The sequence below is a fragment of the Panthera uncia genome, chromosome C2 (genome assembly GCF_023721935.1).
Source record: "Panthera uncia isolate 11264 chromosome C2, Puncia_PCG_1.0, whole genome shotgun sequence".
Taxonomy (NCBI): domain Eukaryota; kingdom Metazoa; phylum Chordata; class Mammalia; order Carnivora; family Felidae; genus Panthera; species Panthera uncia.
In genome coordinates this window covers 45,672,011-45,698,554 of record NC_064810.1, presented here as the reverse complement: position 1 = coordinate 45,698,554, position 26,544 = coordinate 45,672,011, and the positions used below count along the sequence as shown (strand labels likewise).

Genomic DNA, 26,544 nt, shown 5'->3' with positions numbered 1-26,544 from the left:
TCACCTCCACAGCTTTACTAGGTGGGCCAGCTGGTAGCCTGTGTCCATTCAGCCCTCAGAGAGTTCCTTCTCCATTTAGGTCTCCACAGGTCCTTAGCTCACACTGACACACCCAAGACTGAACTTGGCCAACATTCATACATCCTGCCTGCCTTCCTCTTTGTATTTATTGCTTGGTTAGGACCGTTCTCTGTAATCACATGGCCACGTGAGCATTAGCTCCAGCTCTAGCTATGCGTTAATTCTAGAGTTTTTGTTCTGGCCCCATGGGTCCCCTTAAGCCTCCTAGACCTAGCCATCTCAATATAGCCCAAGCCTTAGCAGATACAAACAGGACCCTAAAGTGACCCATGTAAAAGGTTCAGTCCTCTTTAACTCATTTACTACCCCTTTAAGTATGGCCCTTTTTACTAACTGGATGATCCAAATGTGTCCAGCAGCCTCATGAACATACAAAAAACACGAACCTTTGGTGTTGATCATGTAAATAATAGCACAGTTTATTAAGTATTTCCTAAATGCCCAGCAGTAGACTCAGCCCTTTTCATACATGAAGAAAGAAAGTATATTATCATCCCCATGCTAGAGATGCTCAATTACCAGAGCAGTGGCCAGAATTCAAACCCAGATCTGAGTTTACTTGTACATTATGGAAAGCTTTTAAACTGCACATTATGGGGAACTATAACCACTGTTTTTTGGGTTTTTTTTTTTTAACTATAACATGATGAACTTTATATTCACTTACTACCTTTTTGAAAGTAAAATTAGGGAATGATACATACTAAATAGATGCATTTATTACAATACACTTACTTAGAAACATTATATGAAAAAACGTTCACTTCATAATTTAAAAAGATAAATCTTAAAGACTCAGTCTGATTGATGGGATTTCTGTTAGAAGGACCTGAAAATTCTCAATAAGCCATAATTAAAGAATAAAGAGTAGCATATCCAAAATTAATATGCCATACTATACCTGAAAAAGCTAAGTTTAAATCTGAAATGTTGAGCTACTACTATTTGATACAAATTAAGGGGGAAAAAGCTGACATTATTGAGTAAATAGAAAATTATGATTTCGTTTATGCACCCCCTCTCCCCCCCAAATAACTCTGTCTAGTTTCAACAACTTGGATCACCTGTATACATTCTGGCTGATTTCTAAATTCATAGTTTTTTTCTTTCTGTATGGCAAAAGGAGAACATGCATAATTAACTTTCTCTCCTTTCCCCCCAATTCTTTGGCTAATAAAACAACAGGCAGCTAGCTCTACACACGTAAACACACACATGCTCTTTCCTTTTAGTCTTTCAAGAAAGCTAGTGCTTTTGCCAGATTGCATCCTTACCATATGTAGACACATCTTTTTACCTAATTAAAGCTAAGCCATCACTGCCAAAGCAGATGACTGAATGCTCCCCTGATAATTGAGTGTGCTCACTGCAAAGAATATAAAAAAGCACAGAAATGACTTTTCAGCAGAATTTTGTTTTTTAATAGCACAGTGGGCACACTAAAATCATTTAGCAAATGGCATACTATACTGGATGCTAAAAATAAATGAACTGAAGTTCCTGTTTTCAAGATCTCTCCCTTCAGACTCAGCTACATTAAAAATCCACAAAGAAGCTTTTAAGGGAACTTATGTTCCTACTGTTTATTCATAATTTCTCCCAGAGACCCATTTCTTCTCCCAGAGTGGAAATTTTCTCTATTTCCTTATATTAATATCCCACTGATAAGATACCTCCAAGGAATATTAGATCTTAACAGGTTAACGATTGTGGCTAATTGTTTAACTTTATGAGATAAAATTTTTTTTATAATAAAATTCACTTTTAGGTGTACAATGTGATGAGTTTTGACATACGTATACAGCCAAGTAACAACCACCAAAATCATACCAGATGTTTCCATCACCCCACCCCTCCCCTGCAGGTTCCCAGGTTCCTCTTTACGGCCAACTCACTTTCCCCCATTTCCTGACCCCTGATTGGTTTATCACTATACTTTTGCTTTTTCTAAAAGTTCATTCAAATAGAATCATAAATAAGTATATTATTTCTAGCTTATTTCAATTTGTATAATGCTTTTGAAAGAATTGTCCACATTGTTTCTTGTGCCAGGAATTCATTCCTTTTTATAGGTAAGTAGTAACCCATCATATGGCTATATGACAATTATTTATCAATTCACCAGGTAATAGACGTTTGGTTCTTTATAAGGTGTTGTTGTTGTTATTGTTAGTAAAGCTAACATTCAAGTACAACCATTCAAGCACATGCCTTTGGGTGAGCATATGTTCTCATGGGTCATACAGTAAATGCATGCTTAACTTTATATAAAATTTTTATATTGTATTCTGGCGCCTATTCCTGAACAGATCTGCTTCAATTTCTCGGTTAAAAGAAAAAAAAAAAAAAAAAAACCATCCACCCATAACAATTAAAGTTATTGATACCACTGAATAATACAAACCACTGACAGAAAAATTGATTATAAATATCGAGCACTCATTATGGGTGTGTGCTGCAGGATATGGGAAATAGAGCTCAGTCTGATGAGAGAACCGTTACACGATTTCAAAATAAGTATGCTTACCTGTTGTGAAACCTAAAAAGTATTTTAGAGTCCTGCTATTCAGAGTGGGGTCCAGGGACCTCTAGTGTTGGCATCACCTGGGAACTTGGCAGAAATAGAGAATCGCAGCCCCACACCCTTGATCCACTGAATCAAATCTGCAAGACCCTCAGGTGATCTGTGTTTGAGAAGTACTAATGGAAAAGGTCAGAGGAAAGAGAAATTATACCCCACTGAGAAGGTCAGGGATTCACAAAAAGGGTTTCTGAGAGGAACTGGAAGCTCATTCTAAGTCCCTTACTATTTCCTTTAAGTCTTTTAGACATGATCTTTTAAATTTTCCAACCAACAGAACTTCCTCTGAGAAAACTAGTCAGATTCTCTCTGAAAGTAAGTGGCTTTGAGAAAAATGTCCCTCACATTCTAGGGAATATTTGCGGTTGCCTTGTAAATTCCCTACACATTTTCAGTCCCATACTGTTTCCAGTCTTAGCCTTCCACTTACTACCACGATCACTACGATAGTACTGGCATTTCTGACAGGAAATATACACGACTCCTCTCATTATATCTACAGGACACACATTTCATTCTGCATTGCCTAAAACGGTCAACTGAATCACCACCCCAACCTTTACAACAGCATCTCCACTGACTGTTATTCACAACTTGAACCCCAAAAGAGACAGCCAGGATTTAGAACAATCGAAAAACTTGCCCAAGGGGACCTCACTCACAAGGAGCAGAGTTGGTAGCGCAGAACATTTTAATGTGGACTTTTCCCCGGCACAATTCCAGTCTCATGGGGGGTGCACGGTAATGGCCCACTAGTCTTTGTTTTGTTCCAATCCTCTCCAGCCTCCATGGTGTTCAACTTCGGAACCACCTCCTTCAGGTGGCACTCACTGGCCTGGGTCTCACCTCTCTGCTTACGTGTCTTGGCCTCTTCCCCTTTGGCACACCATTTATGGGCGTTCCCAAGCTCTTATCTTAATGCTGCTTCCAAAACCCACGTGCTCATTACTTCTCAGCTTCTAGCAATGGTCTCTAATCTCCCTTCTCTTTAAACTAGCCCACCTGCTGTACCTCATGTAAAATCCTTACAGCCCAGCTCTCACTCTGTCACCCCGCCCTACAGGAAAACCTTCAGTGGCTTCCCATTGTCTGCCAAATAAACATAAAATCACTTAGCCTGGCATTTAAGACTTTTATAATTTGGTCCTTCCATCTTCTCATCTTCCTCTTCATGCAGTTTATTCTTTGCAGGCAGCAGCCTAATTAGGCATTAAGGTTGCCTGCGTGGCAATCAGACCCCTTGGGTTTGAGTCTCAGCTCTACATATCTGGCTAACCATAGGAGCCTGGGAAGTTGCTTAACCTCTTTACATCTCAGTGTCCTCAGCTGTAAAATGGGAATAATACCACCTAATAGAGCTACTGTAAGTAGTAAATATAAAGCACTCAGGTAAAAGTCTGGCACATGGGAAAGACTCTCCCAACCTTGTTCTAATTCTCCATTTAAAACTAATGAAATATCAGCTACCCATATACCAAGCCCTTACTAAAAAAATGAACTTTGTAACAACCTGGCAAAGACCCTAAAGAACTAGTGACATTGTACTAATAATAGCCTCAAAAGATTAAGCTTCATTACTATGCTAGCTGTTTCTGCACATTCATTTCAATATTTCAAAGCCGATAGGAAGACTTATTCATCTCCTTCCGAATAAAAAATGAAAGGCATTCAAGATAGTAGTAATTCATCAGCAAAACTCATGCTTGAATGAGACCCTATTTCTGGCTACAGAAGCTATACCTTTTTATGCCTGTCATAATAAAACTGCTCTTGAGTTTTAGCAAAAACAAACAATGAAGACTTGGAACCAGCATATCAAATTTATGTCTTGAAGCAAGAAATAAAATCAGTAACTCTGCAAATAATTTGACAAATAGTTGTCTCTGACGCTGTTATACTGCTGAGAAGGATTCAAGCATTGTGTTCTAGATTCAGAAGGAAATACAGTACCAGGGCCAATCAGCAATGTCTAACAAGGTAAGCATGAAGAGCTGAGTATCTGTCAGCCCTAGAGGATGGGGGCAGAGATGAAACACTGCAGCAGATGGCAATTTTAAAAATAGCTTATATTCTGAACATTTACATAATAGAACTGTTTAAAATATTCTACAGATGCAATTATTTTAATCCTCAAAACTACCCTTCGAGAAAGGTACTATTGTCATCCCTATCACACAAATGATGACCCGAAAGCACAGAGAAATTCTAACGTCCTCAAGAATACCCAGGCAGTAAGGGGCAGAGCTGAATTTGAACACAGGCACACACCAGAATCCATGATGCTATAAAGACTCAAAAATATTTCCAGGTGATGCCAAGAGATGTAAAGATGGGTGGGAAAGACAGTTCTACAAATACCCAAGATGATTACAGCTCGGATTCCATTAAATTAAGATATATCTGGAAGTAAGAAACCTGAAGATCCAGCCTTATGTCCAGGCTAAGTTTGTGGTACTCAATAGTTTTGCAAGCCCAGTGGCCCAGGACACTGGGGAAGGGCTTTGAAGCCACTCATGAATAATCTCGGTATGAACAAAGAGCTCAAGAGAGTCCCAAGGACCAAATCCCAAAAGCATTGCAAATGACCAAATTTGCCAGGACCACTAAAGCGTTATGTGCTCAGTCAGTGGGTGTCCTTCACAAAACTATTTTCAAACAAAACAGTAACGTAACAAATTCACTAGTGGAATAACTGCTTTCTGATGAACCTTAACAAATAGGAAATACTATACAGATGCATGGGGCTATACAGAAACATGGAGATAATTCCTGATGGACATTTGAGCTCCCAAGCTTTCTCAGAATAAATGTATGAAGTGAGTCTTAAATTTGTACATGGGTTCAGGAACGGTAAGGAGAATATGCATAAAAATTATATTAAGATACTTTAATAAAATTATTATTAATTGTAACATTTAAGGACAGAGAGGGAACTAGAGTTCATTCTATTGAGAAAACAAGGCCCAGAGAGGGCAAGCATCTTGCCCATGGTTACACAGCTTAACAGCAGTTTCTATAATACATGTGCTGCATGTAATGTTCTAGTTTTAACTTCAGCATTTTATTACTCTTTAACTTCCATACTGATTTAGAACAGTCCCAAACAAGACAAATTCACACTGAGAATAAAAATAATATTTAAGAAGTGCCTGGCTGGCTCAGTCAGAAGAGCATGAGACTACTGAGCTTGGGGACATGAGTTTGAACTCCACATTGGGTGTAGAGATTACTTAATTAAACTTAAAAATAATAATTATATATATTTAGTATTATTATTATTACTTCCATAGCTTAACTTTGGGATGTGCTGACCAGTCACTGGTTACTGTAATAGTCTCATGGGCCCTCTGGCCACATGTTGAACTAATAAGAGATAAATTAACAGACAGCTGTATATAAAGAAGGAGAGGGTGGGTCGCCTGGGTGGCTCAGTCAGTTAAGTGTCTGACTTTGGCTCAGGTCATGATGTCATGATTCGTGGGTTCGAGTCCCACATCAGGCTCACTGCTGTCAGCCTGTCAGCACAGAGCCAGCTTCAGATCCTCTGTCCCCCACTCTCTGCCCCTCCCCTGCTTGTGCTCTCCCAAAAAAATAAATATTTTTTAAAAAATAATTAAAAAATAAAGTCACCTGCTAGAGGTGGCAACATTGTATACGAACACTTCAAATGTTCACACTCACATCTAAGAAGTCTGAGACAGTGGTAGCGTCACCTTGGCTTACCTCCACTATCAGGAATCTGTTTCGCGAAGGCTCTCTGCTCCTGAACGTGAAGGACGTAGTACGGGTTCCAGAGGCCCGGGAATCCGTCTGCAAAATTGTTGGAGCCTCTCTGCTAGGAATAATCCAAAACAAAGAGTTGTGCTGCTTCTTCACTTGCAAGTGCTGAAATAAAACACAAAGACAGCATGCTTCTTAAGAATAGGCTTAACTGCCCAAGGAAAACTTCAAGCTGTCAAAAAATCCTTAATGAACACATCTGGTAAACTCACTTTGGACCCTTCCCAAAATGCTTTACAGGATGATGGAATTCCCAAGAAGCAAAACAAAAAAACCCAAGAGCAAAACCAGCAGCCTATGTTACATTACTATAGTTCATGACTGGTTATCCACAGGATCTGGCTCAGTGTCCTTGAAAAAAAAAATAACACATCCAGCTTAATTAATCCAAAACAACCTGGTAATGAAAGAACCATCTGTCTTATTTTTCAGCTTCTCTCCACACATACACACAGCTTTATTGTTAAATGCAGAGGTGAGGGAGGTGAGAGACGAGCTTGCTCCGAAAATTCTCTGAGGAGGAAGGGAAGGGAGACGGGAGAATGAGGAGGTCAAGACGAATTAAAATATCTAGAAGAATGTGAGGGGAAAGGAAGCATGGAGAAATTTGTGTGAAGAGCAACTAGTTTAAGAATGTGCTGTGGGCTACTTTCTCAAAAAAAAAATTGAAAAAATATCTCAAACTCCTCTTGCTACAGCTTTTCTTACACAAGACCAACCCTGATACAAAAACAAAACCAAGATTGCATGCTGTTCACTTGTGTTAGTAGAAAATATGTTATTTAAAAAACATTCTTAGGAAACAAATTAAAAACAAAACAAAAACAAAAATATGGCAAATACTTTATTTCAGAAGCCACTATGAACTCTAATGTCCTGCAATAAGGAAATATTTGTGCTTAACTATTATGAAAATCATATAATAACATAAAAAATATTTAGATTCCACCAAGAAGGAAAACATTTAAATGCTGAGAACACTAAGATTATTTCTATGTGTGTGTGACCCATTACCAAAAGACACTGGAGAAAAATGAAATCCATTGATGCGCTGAGTTGTGGATTACAGGGAATTTTTTTCTTTGAAAATGAAAATTTATAGACAAAAAAATGTTAATTTTCACTTTTGAAATATCAAGTAGTTGATGCATTTGGAAGTTAGAAGAAAGGCAAAGTAGTGCTCTCTAGTAGCTATTATAATGGAAGTCTCTACCATGAAACTGAATTTTGAGCCTAAGGAAATTATGGATAATTATACATTTGTGCCCCAGAGTCATTCTCCTTAAATGCAAATAAAGTGCAGCTCCTGGGTTTCTATCATCTTCTACCCAGTAGTAGTTATTAGCAGCTGAAGTAAAAGAGCAATCACAATTTTAAAGTTGGAAAGATCCTTTCAAATTATCTACTCTGAAGAGTTGGTAAAGGAACCCCAAACAGTACCACACCAGAAACAGCTGGAGGGATGGGGACTTAGTTACACCTGGAGGAGCTTAAATCAAGGGAGGAAACAAGATGGCCCATTCTCATGTTTGAATGACCTTCATGAAGAAAAGGCATTAAGTTGGTTTGAAGGCTGGGGAGTGGGGGTGCAAGTTGTTAAGCCAAAGCCAGTGAATGCAATATTCAAGAAGTTAGTTCTGAGCTCAGTAGGAGGGAACTTGCTAATATTTGGGCTGCCTAAAGATAATACAGGTTGACTGATTGGATAACGAAGTCACTTGTTACTGAAGGTATTTTGTCCTAAGAACCGCTTGGGATATATTTGGACAGTAGTGCTTAACCAACTTGAATGTCCACTGGTATCACGTGAACATCTTGTTAAACTGTAGATGATGACTCAGTAGGTCTGGGGTGGGGCCTGAGAATCCACATCTGAAGCAACCTGCCAGGTGAGGCAAAGGGTCAAGACCGTGGGTCTTGAGTGTCAAGGATATAACTTGATTACACGCATTAGAATGTTATTTAAACCTGGGTCCCCCAAAGCACACAGAGTCTTCTAACCATATGACTTCAAAAGTATTCTCCAGTCTTGATCTGGGGGCAGATGACTATAAATAAATAGGTTAAGTGGTAATTAGCAGGACTTTGTGAGTCCACACATCCAAAATTTTACAAAGTTTGTATCTTGGTATCTTGCAGTGACTGTCGCAATCATACTTTTGAGAGCAACTAATTTTGCACAATTCTAAAGAAGAGATGTTTTACTTCCATTTAAAAAAAGTAAGGGGTGCCTGGGTGGCTCATTCAGTTAAGTGTCTGACTCTTGACTTCAGCTCAGGTCGTGCATGATCTCACAGTTCATGAGATCAAGTCCCAAGTCAGGCCCCGCACTGACAGCACAGAGCCTTGTTGGGATTCTCCCTCTCCCTCAAATAAAACAAACAAACGAATGATGCTCACGCCCCAAGTTTGGCAAATACTTGAAACCGAGTAACTGTGTTGTGATTGATGAATGACTGACTGAACAGACACTCAGCATTCAAAAATGCAGTTACTTATTATTTCTACTTACGATTCTACAGTTAACAGAGAAATAGAATGGAGAAAACATGGCTACAAATTTTTCCCAGTGACCTGTTATAAAATTGTGTGTCTCCAAAGGTGGGGAGGAGGTAAGTCTCCCAAGGCTACAATTTGTGGTCTTCTTTTTCAATGTAGGGCTTTATATTATTTACCTGGCCCTGAATTTCACCTCTCTGCTATCCATCAGAGTCATAAAAATTCCTTCAGTGTTTTGCAAGTCCTCGTTTCTAGCTCTGCTCCCTTACTTATCTAATAAAACTGGACCTGAATCAGTTCAAAATCCTATGTGATGTCTTTCCTGGAGAAATATGCTAATATCTGAACACACAGACTTTCCTCAAACTTTAAAGCGTTCTCACATTTCTCTCCCATAGTAAATAAACCAAGAACTGAGAGGAAACCCATTTCCTGCCCTTCTTCTGACTCTGAAAGTCCCCCTTCCAAAGGGTTTGCTGTTTTAGTTTGCTTAAACATTGTTTCTGATTTATGAAAATCAGATTTATGAAATCTGATTTATGAAAGCCCTTTTTTTCCAAACTGCTTATTTACTTTTCAGTTAATTCTGAATGAACTTAGCTTATTCTGTCCCTTGGGAAGTATCATCTGTTTGTTCATTCCTCCTTTGCTATTTTTAAAAGAAAAAAAGTGAATTAGCTTGAGGGTAAGCAATCAAATGAACATATATAAAATCGAAATTTAAGTGTTGGACATTCTTCTGTTCTCCACAGCACATAAAAATCTGTGCTTATATTATTATCCATCAGAGGATTCTCTAAAGCCAAGTTACAAACACGATGCAAATCTTAATTTGGGGTACTTTATAATATTATTACAAATAAACCAATGCATGTGATTTTTTTATGTAAGTAATTTTTTTTTATGAAATCATATAATCCTAGGTTTACTTCCTAATACCAGTAGGTTTAATCCTTTTGGCAAAGTGAGTCAAATTTATTTCCTGATAAAATTAACTCTGAAAGTTTCTACCTTCTACAATACGTGTTGAAGTGATCAATAAAAAATTTCTCAATGCCTATTCTATACCAGACATTGTTCAAGGAACTAAAGATAAAGTAGTGAAGGGGGAAAAAAAAGAAGTTTACAATCCAGGAGAGAGGCAGGTATTAGCAAGAAGTTCACAGCTAATTATTAAGTTACAATACTGGTATGGCTAAAAACTGACCCAGCTAGGGAAAGACAGGGAGCTTCTTAGAAGAATTTGGGGGAAATTCTCAGAGAACTCCACTCAAGAGTTAACCAGATGAAATAAGGTGAAAATGAAAAACATTCCGGGCGGAGGAAATGGCATTTGCAAAGATTCTGAGGTGAGAAGGAAAGCTTCACACAGAAGAACTGAAGCCGCCGATGGGAGTAATGATGAAAACAGTTAATAGCTAGTCTTGGCGGTGTGCCTACCCGCCCGCAGGAACTCACAGATCGCACACAGCACTGGCATGGGCGCCGTTACTCTAACTCTGCACATAAGGACACAGAAAGGCTTAGAGAAGTCAACTTGTCCAACGTCTCAAAGCAGGAAGGTGGCGAGCCAGAGTTTGGTCTAGGGACTCTGCTGCCTGGGTCCTTATTCTGTACCTGAGAGCCATCAGAGCTCCCCAGGAGCAGGTCAACGTGGAACTTTCCTCCTGTTCATGCATGTGCATGCGGGTTCCACTTTTTATTCACATGCACGCACACACATTCATAAACATTATATAGGATGTGACCTTGTTTTAAGTAATGCTTAACATTTACACGACAATTATATAATATTCTGAAATTTGCATTTGTCACTCTACTTTGAGGTCCATCCATATCGATGTGATGCAGAAAGGTCTAGTTCATTCTTTTTAAGTTCTGTAGAATATTCTATCAACCAAATGCATCACCAAGTTATCAATTCCCTACTAGCGGACATTTAGGTTGCTCTCAGAGAATTGCCTATATAAATGTTATTTTGGAGCCAAAGCTCTTTTGTTTTTCAATCTAGATAATAGATAGTTCAATAAAATAATAATAATCTAGATAATTCAATAAAATAGTTTACTGAGACAGTGAATCTTACAAATGGCTAGAAATACTTTAAAATTGAAATTTCCCTTTTAAATGGGGTTTTCTCTAAAAACATAAATCTTTGAGAATTCAAGTCAGGTAAAAATAACTAAATAATTAAAATACTATGGCTCTCTCAAAAGGGGAAGTTAATAGTATTTTAAATGAGAAAATAAATTTCCAGTTAAGTTGAACCTATACTAATCCTGTTGCAAACAGAACATACTGAAGAGAAAGTAGATGCAGAAGACAGTCTGTATCTTACAACCACTTTCGCCTCCTCGCCACACCACCCTAGACAGAAAAATCAGAGCATTTGAGCAAGCAGATAAACAAAACAAATATTTCTCTGGAATGCCTTGTTCTGTGCTCTGGCCAGAAAATAATCCAAGGCACAACCACACAGAAAGATAAACAATTTTTTCTTTAGAATCAAGGGATTGGCAAGTGCCTCCCATGTGTCAGAGTTAATGTTTGATAAAACAGACAATTAAGCAAAGCAATAAAATGATTGTGAAGTTGTCAGACCTATAAACAGTGTGACCCAAAACAATGATCTATTTACATTAATGGAACTTTTTGCTCAAGGACACTGTAACAAGTTTTATTTTGAAGTGTAAACTGAGGTCAAGTTCACAAATACGTGAAGACCCATCTATTGGTTTCCTACACCTTTAGTATCATTTTCTATACAGAAGAATTCTGAGAAAACCTCAAAAGGCAAATGTTGCAAAATACGGATAACTTCACTATTGGCTGCATTCTTCACACTGTAAGATGACCTAGTCCAGAAAAGGCAAAACGGAATTTGAAGAAGGGCATTTCTCTTCAGAGGGAAAGGGAAGAGCAGTCTCCTAGCTGATTTCCAAAGAAGTGTACACGGTCCCCAAGTCAGTAAATAGAAAAAAAAAAAAAAATCTAGGTTTCCAATAAAAGAAGTAACTCTGTCATACTGAGGCCACAATGGAGTCAGACCGTGTGGCCCCATTTTCACACAACTAGCCAAATGTTTCAGCATGTTCCACAGACAAGCCACAGAGATTTCACTTCTAGATCCCGGACTCTAGCCCAAGAAATCCTTCTGGGCTTAGGGAAATCCTTCCAGGCTACAGGATGCAGCCGTGAACCCAACTGAAATTTATCCTACCAGTAGTTCAAGAAAATCACTGTTCAAGATGGAGCAGTTTCATCATTCATTAATCCATCTGTCCGTCCATCCATCTGACACAGATATTTATTACTCATTTATCCCATGGCACAAGGTCTCAGAGCATAAGGAGTATCTGAACCAAGACAGCGAATCCATATAGTCACACATTTAAACATAGACAATTAAACATACCAAACATAACCTTCTGCCTCATTCTAACCTCTTAACTACAGATTCGAGGTGCACATTTTATTATTTTTATTGCATAATATGCATACTGTACTGAATACATGATTCGCCTAAAACCACATTTTTTTTTTTTTGCATTCCCCCTCAGAGGGCAGAACAGAAATAGAGATAGATAGATAGATAGTAAAAACAGCAGGAACTAGCAGTTGAAAGAGACTTAGAATGAGAATAAGGAATGACAAATAGGCCAGAAACCAAAAGTAGGATCACTTAAACTTTTGAAACTTCCCCGTGTCTGTGATTTTTAAAAATGTCCTGAAGATTTCCCCATAGTTAGTAGCAGTAAGTAATGGCTTCTGGACAGAAAGTAAGGGGCACATGCTATGGACATACGACATTAAGGGACAGAGTCTGTGCTAAGAGCATATAAGTCAAAAGCCACCAGCGAAACCCTAGGTCCCAAAGCAAGGACACAAAAGAGCCCAGAGCACAGGAAGTGGCCTGAGTCTGTGGCGTCTCCCTGGGGATTTCACAACAGTACAATCCTTGTGGTTCCCCACACCAGACAGCCCAGAATAAAAAACAGATAAGTTGTAAGGCGGACTAAAACTAATCTTTTGCTAAAGAAAGTGCTCTGTTATCTAATATGTTCTGCATAGTTCCTGATTACTTACTAAAGTCTAATTGTTGGGCTGCTTTTCGATCTGAGGGCTTATTTTCTCAGATGAGAATTGGTCTTTGATATGCCTCTGTACAGCAAAATGAAACCTTTATTTTCAGCATGCCATACTAAAATAGAGTATGGCATTTAAAGAATAATGTTTGATTTGTTTTTTTTCCTATCAAAGATGATTTGGACCAGAGGAACTGGAGAAACCAGATGGAGGATGTGGCCCCAGTCTGGATGCAGGAGGACAGGTAGGACCCCTCAGCAGAGACCCAAAAGGCTGATACGCAAGGCTTTCGTCTGAGGCATGTCAGGATACCAAACTGGCTCGGTCTGAAAACACTAGCGAAGAAATCAGGAAAAAGCCATATAACAGTAACAAAACCTCTGTCTTCCTACAGGGCACATCACAGGTGTGGAGCAACCAGGAGCGAGACAGAGCATCCTGGAAGCCCATCCAGACAGGAGCAGCTTGGACAGGGTGTAGCCAGGGCAATGGCCAGGTGCACCCTTGGGGGGGATGCAAAGAGGAGGGGTCAGGGCACCAGGCCCACCGCAAACCCTCTGTATTTGTTTCCCAGAGCTGCAAGAACAAAGTTCCACCGACAGGGTGGCTTCCAACAAGAGAGGTTTATTGTCTCATAGTTGTGGAGGCTAGAAGACCAACTCAGAGGGAGGCCATGCTCCCTCTGAAAGCTGAAGGGAAGAATCCTTCCTTGCTTCTTTCTAGCTTCCTGAGGATTGCTCACACTCCTTGGCGTTCCTTGGCTTATATATGCATCGCTCCAATACAACATCTTCACATGGTATTATCCCTGTGTCTCTGTCCTCACAAGGATGCTTCTTATAAGGACGGAAGTCCTACTGGACTAATAGCCCACCCTATCCCAGCATGACTTCATCTTAACTAACTGCATCTGAAATGACCCTATTTCCAAATGAGGTCACAACCTGAGGTACTGGATAGGAGGGATAGGAAGACTTCAACTTGTCTTTTTTGAGGGACACAATTCAAACCATAACATTCTTCTTGAAATGCCCAGGCCACGCCCTCAGCCAGAAGGACAAAATGCTCTAGAGCCATTTAGAATACCTGATGTTAATTCACGTTAAAGAGAAACAGAAAAAAAAAAAAAAAATTACTCTATGGTGGTAAAAGTCAGAATAGTGGTTGCATGTAAGGAGGGAAACAGTGACAGGAGGGGAGTCCATGATGCACTCGTGAGGGCGAACAATGTTCTAGTTCTCCATCTTGAGGCAGGTTACAAGGTGTGCTCACTGGGAAGAAATGTAGCAAACTGCACGTACATGGTTGTGTACTCCTCTGTATGTCTGATACATTTCCACTAAAACTTTACCTTTTTTTAACGTTTACTTATTTATTTATTTATGAGAGAGAAAGAGCGTGCGTGCTCAAGCACAAGCAGGGCAGGAGCAGAGAGAGAGGGACAGAGAGAATTCCAAGCAGGTTCTGGTACTATCAGCGTGAAGGCCGATGCAGGGCTCAAATGCACGAACCATGAGATCATGACCTGAGCTGAAACCAAGAGTCGAGGCTTAACCGACTGAGCCACCCAGGCGCCCCTCCATGAAAACTTCACTTTAAGAAAACATTAGAGAGGGGCGCCTGGGTGGTTCAGTCAGTGAAGCATCCAACTTCACAGCTCAGAGCCTGGAGCCTGCTTCAGATTCTGTGTCTCCCTCTCTCACTGCCCCTCCCCTGTGCATGCTCTGTCTCTGCCTCAAAAATAAATAAACATTAAGAAATTTTTTTTAATTAAACAAAAAAACATCAGAGAAGTTGGAGCTGTCCAAGAAACAGAGATCTTAGCAACCTAAGTACGACCTCAGAGAGGGACACTGTCTTGAGAAAAGCCAAAGCCAAGAGTTAGCCACTCACATCTGCTATTCAGACACTCAACTGGCCAGTTTACCTGAGCTGTTTACCTCTTAGGAGCTGGTGTATAACCGGAAATGCTAAGGTAATTTACTTATAATGAGAAAAATGTGAAGGCCAAGGAATACGTATGTTTGAACTGGCAGATTGGCAACCTCCATAGGCAAGTCCATGGATGATAATTAAAAAGCTGTTTGATAAGCAGGGACACATTATAAGTAATAAGGGTACTCCCTCCCCTCTACAGTGTTGGAAACATGCTAGGACACTTTTTGCTTTGCTCTCTGTTTTCCTACCCTCCTTGCAGACCTCTCCCACACATTCCATTTTCAGGCTAAGTATAGTTCAAGTGTTTTTTTTCTTTCACATCTGATTCCTCTCTGGGAATTTTAAACACTTGTGGTTAGAGTGTTCTGGGTCCTGTCGCTTAATCTCCAGGCAAGAGAAATTAACACCGAAGGACTGGATTAAAATACTGGACACCACACAGACTTAGTAGAAAACATATTTTTGGAGTAAAAACAGAATATTTTCTAGGATTAAATATAATTCAGACGGTGAACATTAGACGTTGCATAAGCTCTGAATAACATACTGATATATTCAAATCTGGATGATTCCTAAGAAAGGAGAGTGAAGACAAAACGTAATTGCAATGCAAACAAAGAAATGAAGAGCAAGTATTGATCAAAATTTTACATACAAATTATCAAGCATGTAATTATAGAAAATAAAGCTAGGAAGAGAAAGAAGCACTTGGCCTTCTATTGTGTAAAATGTATTAAGGGGGCACTGAACATTTCAAGGCTATGAATTTGTAGTGACCCTCTTGACTATTCTCCCAGGATGTCTCCGCCCCATTGAAACCCACCCCTATTCTCAAATTTCAATTACAATCCCACACTTCAGAAGTCTCAAAAGATATTTAATAGCTCTATGTTTTAAATAGTTGGGTTATTAAAAATGAGAGCTCCAACGTCAATTATACATTACCATTACTAATGTCTTCATCATTTTCTCATGAAAGCAGCAAATGGGAAAGATGTATTCCATGCCAAATGCTAACAAGCCTAATGTTAGAAGCAATGTGAAGAATTGGGTTGTTATAAATTGTCCATGTAGAGCTACATCCCCAAAGGCATAACCTCATGGGGAGATGTAAACATCATAAGCCATAGGCCTCTCAGTCTGATTGAGCTGATCCTGCATTCTCTCCTGTGGCATCTCCTCAAATGCTTGATTTTGAACATTATGGGCAAAGAACACTAAATTTCGCACAGTTCTTAACCATTCTCAACACTGTTTTACGCCTCAGTGCCTTTGATTTTGAACATTATGGGCTAAGAGCACTAAACTTTGCACAGTTCTTAACCATTCTCAACACTGTTTTACGCCTCAGCACCTTTGATCATTCCATTTGTGCTTTCTGGAATATTCTCTTCACCTTCCAACTTCCCCCCTCTCCAGAATAACTTCCAAGTTATGGAACCCTCTGTTGGTATTCTCTTCAAGGAGGACTTCACTTTCCACCTTCACTCTGCATTTGGATGAGAATAGAGGAGAGTCTAGGAAAGAAAGCATATGTAAAACTGTCTGAAGAATAAAGATAACTATCATAATTTTAAACCATTTTAAAAAAAGCTAAAAGATGTTAAGATTTTTAATGTGCATCTGAATAGAGCAGTTTTTACTTCATAACCCTAGTTTATTGTGAAAGACTCCTAGTGCCATTCAACCAATAGATTTTCATCCCAACTCTACCCAAAACCCATACGGGTGAATGTGCACACACACATATATACTTCATCCCTTCGTGTGCCCTTGGGTCCCTACAGAATAAATAGCACAGCACCTGGCACATCCTAGGTGCCCAAACATTTGTTCCTGTTCACTGAAGAATAAAGAAATGCAACAACATGAGTATACTAATAAAGTCCAAAGTGAAGCCAGGTGCTAAGATGAAACAGACTGAAGGGAAAATTAGAGCTCCATGAAATCAACCAGAAAGACTCTCTGGAGAAAGTTAATTTGTAACTATCCAAGGAAGAATAGAGTTATAATCATAGCTATGGTAATAGTTGTAGCAATAATAATGGCAAGTAATACAGATTAAATGATATTTGGCAGAACCTATGCTGAACTATTTATATGTGTTTTCTTTTATTGCAATAACTGTGACATGGCCATTATGTCGAGTTTATAGATAAGGAAAGTGATGCTCAAGGTAATAGGCAACTTATGCAGAGTCATGTAGTTAAAAGCCGTAAGGGTAGGGGCGCCTGGGTGGCTCAGTCGGTTAAGCGTCCGACTTCGGCTCAGGTCATGATCTCGCGGTCCGTGGGTTCGAGCCCCGTGTCAGGCTCTGTGCTGACAGCTCAGAGCCTGGAGCCTGTTGCAGATTCTGTGTCTCCCTCTTTCTCTGACCCTCCCCTGTTCATGCTCTCTCTCTCTCTGTCTCAAAAATAAATAAACGTTAAAAAAAAAAAAATTAAAAGCCGTAAGGGTAGAAAATGAACACAGATTACCATCTGGTTTGGAATGGGCAGTGTGGAGTGAAAGGAGAAAAGCATTAAGTATCAACAGAACATCCTGAGCTAAAGCACCGGAAGCCTGCAGTAACACAGGTTCAAATGGGAGAGTAAAAGGAAAGGTAGCAACATGAGATGACAGAAAACTTCAAAGACCAGTTGGAGAAACTCTCTGGATTTTTGAGCAGAAAAAAATTTCTGTAATGAAAACCAGGCTTAAAGAATGTTCTATAAAAGGTACATGGGCAGGAATAATGGTGGTCATAGGTAGAGAGCTCAGGTAGAAGATTTTGTATAAGAATATGATTATATCATTTTATGGCCCTCTAAATTTTCTTAATGTTTGTTTATTTTTGAGAGAGACAGAGACAGAGCATAAGAGGGGAGGGGCAGAGAGAGATGGAGACACAGAATCTGAAGCACGTTCCAGGCTCTGAGCTGTCAGCACAGAACCCAATGCAGAGCTCAAACTCTGGAATGGTGAGATCATGACCTGAGCTGAAGGCAGGCGGACGCTTAAGCGACTGAGCCACCCAGGTACCTCTTATTTCATGGCTTTCTAGACAAGTCAGTTGAGGAGGAAGAAGGAGCAGTTGGGGGAAGGGGGATGGCTTGGCGTGCACTCGGCACTTCAGAAACAATATTGTGTGTTTAACAGCTGCTTTTGGAAGGCCTAAGCCCAGCAGAAAAGCTGTTTGGTTTTCACACGCCAAAGATGTACTTAAGTGTAGAGGGCTGCTGTATTTGCTGAGCTAAGTCCTCCAGTTTTCGATTCATTGGCAGTAAATGCTGTGAAAAGGACTTCCAGAGCTATTTTGGGTTGCATGAGACTCGTTCAGGAGATATCTGTAATGCCTGTGTCCTGCTTGTGAAAAGATGGAAGAAACTGCCAACAGGATCAAAAAAAAAAAAAAAAAAAAAAACCCAAAAAACCCTGGAATCATGTGGTAGACGCAAGGGCAGGACCCAGTCTGAAGACTACATTGAAACCAAAGAAAGTGAAAACTCTATCTGGCAACAGGATAAAAAGCAACCAGATCAATAAACTACACAAGGAATTAAATGTCACAGTTCTGATGTTCACAGGCACCTCAAGTGCCTCCCCTGCTCAGTCTCCTTGTTATAGTAACCAGTCAGATGATGGCTCAGACACAGAGATGGCCTCTGGCTCTAACAGAATGCCAGATTTTTCCTTCTCAGATCTCACACACTGGAAGAGCCAGAAAATATGTTGTAGGATTATCTTTAAAGGCCGTTTTGGGGAAGTCCTCATTGACACACATCTATTGAACCCTTGTTGCTTACTAAAAGAAACAAAGAGGGGCACCTGGGTGGTTCAGCCAGTTATGCTTGCTTTTGGCTCAGGTCATGATCTCACCCATTTGTGAGTTCGAGCCCCACATCAGGCTCTGTGCTGACAGTTCGGAGCCTGCTTGGGATTCTTTCTCCTCCCTCTGCCCCTCCCCTGTTCATTCTTTCTGTCTCTCTCTCAAAATAAATAAACTTTTTTAAAAAATTAAAAAAAAAAGAAATGTACATAATATTTAAGATGCTGAGTATTTCATAGGAAAGCTGAATGCTGCTGTAAAGTACTCTTTAAGTTTTTTGTTTTTTTTTTCCTAATCCCCTTTTAATGAACGAAACTAGGGGAATTTTAGGGGACAGAGATGGGATTTTTATGTGAAAAAAGTATGTAGTTTTACTCTTTCTGCATTGAGAAGCAGTAGTTGGGGCATTTTTTGAGATGGCTGGCTACACTTGTTCTACTTCATGATAATAAATTTGTCATAACTCAATTTAAAAAAAAGGATATAATTATACCATTTCACGGTTAAAGTGGAAGACCCCTACCAAATCTGTAAAAACATTTTTAAATTTTTTTCTTTTTTTTTTTTTTTTTTCGATGTTTTATTTATTTTGAGAGAGACAGAGAGAGTGTGCCAGCTGGGGAGGGACAGAGAGAGAGGGAGAGAGAGAAGCCCAAGCAGGCCCTGGGCCATCAGTGAAGCAGAGCAGACACAGGGCTCAATCTCACAAACTGTGAGATCATGACCTGAGCTGAAATCAAGAGTCACAAGCTTAACTGACTGAGCCACCCAGGCTCCCCAAACACATTTTTTTAATTGGTAGCCTAGATTTGTCCTCCAAAAAAGTTAGTGCCTGGAAAGCATAACCAGGTACTTCATGACCAGAAAGCATTCTTCTCTCTTAATGTCCTGCTTATCAAAATATCCAATTATATTGAATTTATCTGCAGCATAGCTGGAATCAAACAAGAATAATTAGCTAACTTATTTTGACATTTATCTAAAACATTGGCTCCAAATACCAAAAGTAATTTGAAAGAAGTGTCGTTTATCTCACAGATTATTTATATTTTCAACAGAAAGTTCTCTTAAATTTCACAGTATATCAATTAAATAAAGTTATAAATTAATTTAATTTCTGTTGCTAAAAAGCAGTTGAACACCCTCTTATGCCCTAGTTGAATGCCTTGATTATCATCTCATTGCTCTTATCTAAATGCAACTGGTCTATTTTCAACTGGTAAGTGCAGCTACAAATTATCCATAAAGAAGTCAGGGAATTTTTTTTTTTTAAATCTCTACTTTCTTTGGCCCTATGTTAAACATAGAAAGTGTACACATTCCCTTATCTTTGCCTCCTCCAACTCTAGGAATCTTACATACAAAAGGGTTGTACAAGATTTTAATAAAAGCATCTATTTTGTTTCATATATTATATGTTTATGGTATTATTATTTTTTAAATGTTTATTTTTGAGAGAGAGCGAGCGAGCATGGGGGAGGCGCAGAGAGAGAAAGAGAGAGAGAGACTCTCAAGCAGGCTCTGCACTATCAGCACAGAGCCCGATGTGGTTCTCGAACTCGAGAACTGTGAGATCAAGACCTGAACCAAAACCAAGAGTCTGATGCTTGCCTGACTGAGCAACCCAGGCACCCCTAGTTCATCTTTAAAAATTTTTATTTTTAACAAAAGCGGCACCTTCTGTGGTGCCAGCCTAAATATTTGTGATAGAATATTTCCTATGAAGAAAATTCCACCAACTGTCAGAAACAAAGGACTGATAACTTCTCTGAGGACTGAAATCTGATGGGGTCAGGGGAAAGCACTCCTTAGAAAGAGCTAAAAAACAAGAAGGCTGTGTTTATATAGCATCATGTGTTTGTGGGCCAGAAAAAAAAATCTAAAAGGCAGAGCCTCTAAATATTTAGAATTTTTATTTTTATTATTTATTTTTTTAATGTTTTTATATTTATTTTGAGAGAGAGAGAGAGAGAGAGAGCATGAGTTGGGGAGAGGGGCAGAGGGGCAGAGACAGAGAAAGAGAATGCCAAGCAGACTCCATGCTGTCAGTGCAAAGCCCAACACCAGGCTCGATCTCATGAACTGTGAGATCATAACCTGAGCCAAAATCAGATACTCAACTGACTGAACCACCAGGCACCCCTAAATATTTAGAATTTTTTAAATATGAATATAGAGTATCTCTATTAACCAAGAGGATGCCCTCTGAAGACATTATTCTTTGTGAGAAACTTTGTCACTATGAGCCTCAGCAGGAACCCCCAGTCAGCCCCTCTCTTGCACCCCATCTCTCAGTTCTCGCCAGCCAGGCTCTTGTTCCCATTCCTCCTAGCTCTGGCAATCCTGACAAGGAGAACTTTTCATCCCCCAGAGCATTTGTTCGTGTCTCATACTACGCTAAATGATAGCTAATAGGAATCTAAGGAAGATATAATAAGTGTTGGAACTTCAGCAATGAGTGCATATCTCTACCTACTAAAGTGCCTAAAACCGTGGATATAAAAATGTACTATTATAGAGGGAAATAGCTTTGTTATTCACATCTTTGGCACACACATTTACTTCCCCAGTAGTATGACCACAAACCAAACTCAACTCAAATCAACATAATTATGAATTATGAAACTGTACTGAAGACTTACTGGAGCACCTGGCTGGCTCAGTTGGTTGAACATAGGACTCTTCCTCTTGGGGTCATGAGTTCAAGCCCCACGTTTGGCCTAGAAAGTTTACTGTACATGAAACAAATTGGAAAATATCCTTCTGATGACATTTACATACTGGTCTCTTTCTTGTCAACACAAGTACACTAAAATATTTTCAAAGAGTTTTCAAACTTTTCAAAGCCAAAAGAGTTTTAATTAATATCTGCAAATCCACAGCGATGAATTCATCTTTCACCTGTCTTCTCCAATGGGTAAAGTTTTCGAAATAACAAGTTGATAATAGTTACAAAGATGAATCCTAATAGTCATAAAGATGTTACAACTGAGCTAATACATTAACACTGTGGGTTAATCCACGGACACTGATTGAGTCACTTGGCAAATGTTTGTTCTATCCGTAATGTTCTGGACACTGCACCAGGTACAGAGGACACAGGGGTGAACAAGACAAGATGTAATCACTGCCCTCTCAAACAGAAAGGTATTCCGGATTTTATGCCATCAACCAGATTTAAAAAAACAAAAAAACAGACACAAAAAGCTAAAAGTGAGTTGTTCAAGTGATGTACATTAGTGACATTAAGTATGTGAGTTAATAAACAAATCGGGCATCTAGGTAAAGAATCTTAAAAACAATTTTCTCTCTAGGGAGTGTACCAAGCTTCCCCAGAGGGTAACATACTGGTAATGAGGAGCTATCCTAGAGTCAAAGCATAATCGATAAAATGCTGGAAACTTCTGTTCATTTCTTATAAACCAATGCTACTGAGAGACATCAGCTTGGACATAAACCTTCATGATTTAACTACTACTCTGAGATCATCTACAGAGACCAATAGAAATGAAATCTCTCACACATTAGTACATTCCCATGACAAATACTACAAGAATCATGCACATTTCCACTGAAACTATACTCTAAAGAGAGAACATAAACCTCCTATAACAGACTGTGTAGATGTCAGTCTGGGAGAGAAGGAGCAGATATTCAGGAAAAGGCAAGGGTTTCTGGGTTACTTAAATTTTTGTCTCTTGTGACAATCATTGTCTTACATAAGATATCAATTGCAATTCATTTGCTTAATTAAGTTAATTTTCAGTATCTAGTTTCAGACATCACCAGCCAACCCAGGGACGTCTTAGAGATAATTAGAGGTTCAGTCTGCAGAGAGGTTGAGAAATCAGAACTAGTGATGGACAGTCTTATGCATAAAGGTGAAACTAAGTGAGTGTATGGATTTATCTCAGAGTATAAAAGGAACGGGGTCCAGGGTCCTTTGAACCTTGATTCTCCGGGTGGATGCCTGTGCCCTGGCATGGGGCAAGGAAGGAGAAATCAGTGATGGCCAATTAAGAGAGGGAAGTAAAGCTGGCTGAGGGTGAATGTACATGTGCAAGTCTGTGTGTGTGGGGGCGGGGGGAGAGGGAGTAAGAGACACAAACAGGAAAGGCCATGCCCATTGGGTGAAGACTGACTTAATCTCTAATTAAAAATCTCTGGTGGCATCCCATTCTAATTAAAACACAATTCAAGTTCCCTTCCAAGACTTGAAGGCTTCACATAAACTGCCTCCCACCTTCCTGACTGCATCTCTCCCAAACTCCCCCTTTTTACTCCTCTGCTTCTACAAGTTCTCCAAACACCCCAAATCCATTCATGCCTCAGGGCCTTTGCAGATGCTGTTCCCTCTTTTTAGAATGCTTTTCCTTCTGCTCTTCACTTGATGGCCGCTTCTCATCATTCAGGTCTCAGTTCAAAAACTACTTCCTCAGAGAAGCTCCAATTGCTCTAAAGAAGCTTTCTCTCTAGCAAACCCTGAGGTGCACTGGCTTGTATCTGAAACATGTTTTTTCATTTATTTGTACCTTGTTTATTGACTCCATTTCCCACAGAAACATAAGGTCTCTAAGAGCAAGGGCTCTATCTTGTTCAACACTGGGTGCCCTACTCCCACCACCAGCACCTAGAGCATCTCCTATTATGTAGTGGATACTCTGTAAATATTAGTTAAATCTCAAGTCCCACCTTATGGATGACTGTGCAGAAGGTCACCCAAGATCCACTGCAAAACCACTCTCTGCTCCCTTGTCACCTCGACCTTCTACCACAGTGACCATAACCCACAACCAACCAATTCCGGACCTGCTTCCACAACCTGTGGAAGGTGGAGGTAACGCTGCTTCCCTTTCAAGAATCTCCAGCTTCCTTGCCTGTTCTCCTCTGGAGGCCCTATTCTCATCTCCTACAGATCTTTCCATTCCCAACCAGATAAAGATAGCTCCAGATTTAAAGAATCCTTCAAAGACCAGCATCACACGCTACTAGGCACACTGTGTCTTAGGTATAAGGGCAAAAAGAGAGAATGGGGAAGAAGAGCACCTTTTCACTTGGCTTTTCAGTGTTTATGATAAAAAACAAAAACAAAAACAAAAACAAATTTCCTAAGGGTTGGGTGCTTTCCTTTCTCTCTCTCCCAAGAAAAGGAAAGCCCTTCCCTGGTCGATGCAGAAGGCTGTGACAGCAAATGGGAAGCTGGCCATTCCCCCTTGGATGACAAAAAGTCTCCATGAAAAAGAAATATGGACATGGGAAAGAGACCCATGTCCTACTGTTCCTTACTTTGTTTTATCCTCATAAACTCACCCCTAGAATCTCACCCCTTCTTAGCCTGGCTGTATGGTAGCCAAGTTCCTGACCAAGCCTAAGGCCCTACTGCTTGTTTGGTGCTGGCGAATCACCATCAGCAGAAAGAACTCCTGCTACCTCACCATGCTGAGGAAACAGTACTTCTGACATCCTAACATAGAACCAGAAATACAGTTTCCTCCTGACATGCCATAATATCCAATGCATCCATTGTCTGCCTTACATCAAGCTGACTCCCAATCAAATACATCTTTATTGAAGTATAATTCACATACAGTGTGGTAACAAGTTAATTTACTTTTAACCCTTAAAGGGTTCACCTGGAAATTCTGACACGTACTGTTATCCATTGTAGTCACGATAAATAGGAGAGGTTACTTTCAACTGTGAAAGTGGGGATGGATGTAGCCCTGGGAGGACTCCTTCCAGGAGAGAAGGCTGAGTAGGAACTTCAATGAAAATATATTCAGAATGAAAAGAATTTTTGGAGCACAATCCATTAGAGATAACATATCCTCCTGAATTTGGCCAGACACAGCACACCAAAGTGACCCGTCAAAGATGCAGAGAAGACAGAAGATACCTAATTGAGGAAAGTCTGAAGCTCTCAGAAGGAAAGGCAGATAAAGTACTCAGACCACCTGTTCAAGAAGCCCAGCCTGGGGGTAATTAAGGAAGTATATTCAGAACAGGGGATATATAACTTGAGTGTGCAAGGCAAAGGTGAACAATATGTATAAAAAATGGAAGAATTTGTGAGGAATGTATACTATGGAGGCTTCCTGGGATGGCGTAAAGCAGAGGTTAAGCAGACCTCCGTGTGATCCATTCTAAATCCTTTAAGCTAGAGCAATCTTAGTTTTTTTTTAACTATAAAACGGGGCTAAATATTCCTGTCTCATAGAGTTGGTGGGAAGATCTAATAAAAAAACACATGTGAACACACGGGGGATCCTAGTGGATGCCACATGAGTTTTGTGCTTTTCTCACCTCCTTGATAAGCATTACCTAGAATGCATATCAAACAGATATCTGGCCCCCAACCCTGGATGGAATCGTAAAACCCATGGAAGCCAACTGGTAATCTGCATGGGTAGCAAAGGAGATGTATCAGAGAAATATGGGAAATGCGCCGCTACTTTACCTCTCTCCTAGAATATTCCACATGATGTGGAACACAGAAATATCTCCAACAGAAGAAAACAGCTGTCACTTCCCTCTGGATAACTTGAGAATTAAAGTTTTCACAAAAGACAGACTTACATTTTGGAGTTTGTTTGTTTGTTTTTAACAGTAAGTCTTTCAATGGTATTGTGCCAATACTGTCCATCCCTTTCTGGGCCTCAAAGATTTTTATTGATTTGGGGTAAATCATTGGGAAATATCTCCAACAAATGCACTGCAACATGGTCTCATTTTATTGCCCCATTATCCGGAGGCATGCACTCTGGGACTGTGACATTCAGGGATTATGGTAAAAATATTGCTCCAGGGAAGCCCCACTGAGCAAGAAATGAACATCTCCTCTCCCCCTCCACATGAACTATTAAGGACGCTTATGAAGCCAGATCAGGGTTAACGTAATCAGTTTCTGAAAAAGTTCTCATAAACCAAAGTTGCCATTATCTGAAGTGTCTCTGAGGCAACTGGCCTTATTCAGACATGGGACTACAAAACAATCTGTCTCTTCTGCAGATTTGAATGTGAAAAGCTGTCCTGGGTGAGAAGAAAAGGAAGCAACACAAACCAGTTTCCAAATGTCAAATCGGTGTGCTTTCAAAAGGAAACTAACCTGGCAGCCAACCGGATCTTCCCAAACACTTAATATCTCGCGGTAAACTAAAAGGGTCATCTTCTGTGGCTAGGAGAGTAAGTTTGAAGACCGGAAAGTCCAATATCCATGCTAGCATAGATAAAAACAGACAGCCATCAGAAACCTGAACATCCACGTGAAAACGGGGAGAAGAGCCAAAGGGGAAAAGAAGCTTCTGACTGGCCTGCAGTGTCCTTAACTCTCCACCATCATAGTACTCAGATGCATGTGACTTTTTTGAGTTAGAACCTGCGGTTAATGTGGCTTCTGATGGCATCCACGATGTCATTCCTATCCCCACTCTCACATGCAGTTTTTAAATAGTACCTTTCTAACAGCAAGCACTCCCCCTCCCCACCCCTTCTGCTTAAGATCCTATAAGGTGTCTGGGGTTTCAGCTTCTGAAAATCGTTTCTAGATGTTCTTTCAAGCCAAAATAACAGCACACAAGACAGAGGCTGAGATCTCCAGGAAACTCTAGAGCAAGCGGCTTCAAAATGACAAATCTCTTCTTTTTTTAATCTTTAAAACTAACGGCGGCCAAACACTGCAATTTTCTCACCGCCGCTCTTTTCCCCAGACTGCCTCGGTGCCTGTTTTGTTAGGTCTAGTTCTACCGTGGCGGGAAGGAGGGTCTTCTTGGAA

The 26,544-nt window shown here is 39.9% G+C and overlaps 1 protein-coding gene and 1 pseudogene across 3 annotated transcripts in view; one reads left to right on the top strand and one right to left on the bottom strand.

The window, feature by feature from the left end:
- The window catches only part of ST3GAL6 (ST3 beta-galactoside alpha-2,3-sialyltransferase 6), a 62,296-nt gene that overhangs the window by 34,693 nt on the left and 1,059 nt on the right, over positions 1 to 26,544 (bottom strand). For 2 of the 3 annotated variants that reach the window (XM_049628075.1, XM_049628074.1), the window contains exon 2: positions 6,386 to 6,547. The gene's annotated coding sequence lies outside the window, so the exon portion shown is untranslated. Of the gene's footprint in view, positions 1 to 4; positions 5,945 to 6,385; positions 6,548 to 26,544 lie in introns of those variants that run through there. The other variant, XM_049628076.1, reaches the window with a different exon arrangement.
- Positions 10,787 to 19,519, top strand: LOC125921548 (SIN3-HDAC complex-associated factor-like; annotated as a pseudogene).